This window comes from Aplysia californica, unplaced genomic scaffold, assembly GCF_000002075.1.
Source record: "Aplysia californica isolate F4 #8 unplaced genomic scaffold, AplCal3.0 scaffold00181, whole genome shotgun sequence".
In the NCBI taxonomy this organism is placed as follows: domain Eukaryota; kingdom Metazoa; phylum Mollusca; class Gastropoda; order Aplysiida; family Aplysiidae; genus Aplysia; species Aplysia californica.
Genome location: NW_004797451.1, coordinates 753,716 through 755,109, shown reverse-complemented (window position 1 = coordinate 755,109; position 1,394 = coordinate 753,716).

The following is a 1,394-nucleotide window of genomic DNA, read 5'->3' as shown; positions in this document are numbered from 1 at the left end:
GTGGTGAAACACGGCCAATGGTGTTGAATGCACACATACTTGACACACCCACCTCATGATCAACTCTCGTGAATAATAGAGACCTTTGAGTTCTTATTTTAACCTTGAATTGTAGGCTTACCTATCTGTTATTGTCAATGTCTTTGCGGGGCCTACATTTCATTGTAAATGTTTTCTCACTCTATTCTATCAATTGTTTTTATCGAGATTTCTAGATCTTCGAGTATGTCTTCAGTATTAAAACCAAAATTATATTTTTTGAATACATGTAATTGCTTCTTTGGGACTAGATATCTAGATAGATCTAGATCTAGATCTAGATCTATAATATGAACTTTTACTTTCATAAATCAGTCAAGGAATCTCCAAATATGGCGCTTTTACGCTGGTTTTGGCCTCAAGAGTAAACTATGGGGGCTTGCCCCCCCCCCCCCCCCCCCTGAGCTAATAAAAAATACAGAGGGGGGGGGGATTGCAGATAGGTTTGATGTCTCTCGCTCGCCGAGCATCAAACATAGCGTATTAATCAGGGTTGCCACTCTTTATTTTGAGACAAACCCAGATCCGGCCAATTTGGGTCAAAATAAACCCAGATTTCTGTCCATAAACCCAGATACATAGTTTATATAAGGGGAAAAAAGGCTTGAGGTAAAAAATAAAAAAAATTTTTTTTTAATTTCCACAAAAAAATTTAAAAAGTTAATTAATTTTCAACTTCAATATAAGCAATTTTCAGAATACTCCAACATTGAAAATAACATTGCTTACAGCGTGTGCAGTAGGCCAGATTTTAATGACAACATATATAATTTAGCCTACGATGTAGGTGGCCTACTTAATCTCAGTATAATAACACAGTATGTGATCATTGTTAAGAATCAAATGAGCCAAGAACCCAGATTTACTCAAATTTCCCTTGTACCCTCCCAGAACCCAGAACCCAAGTCGAAATACCCATATCTGGGTTCAAAAACACAGGAGTGGCAACCCTGGTATTAATAGATCTAGATCTAGATCAAGGCTCAGATAAACGTGGTGGCACAGAATTCTACACACCCTGTGTGTTTTGATATAGCTATTTTTATGTCCCCATCAAAAACAACAGAGAACATAGAGGAGGGAGGCGGCCTACCCTGCCTGTCAGGCCAGCTGGGCTCAGCGGGCTACAACATCCCCGCAGAAAGACCGGGATGTCGATAAAAATGTTCTCTTCATTTGGAAATGGAACCTGGGTCTGTTGTGTGCGCCAGTGAAGGGCCTAACCGCCTGACGTGGTGAGATGGAATGTGACGTGGTGAAATGGGACATGGCGTGGTGAGATGAGACAGCGGGATACGGCCACAGAAGTCCCAGAATTTGTGTTGAAGAAAGTGGAGATTGGAACACAGTCGAAC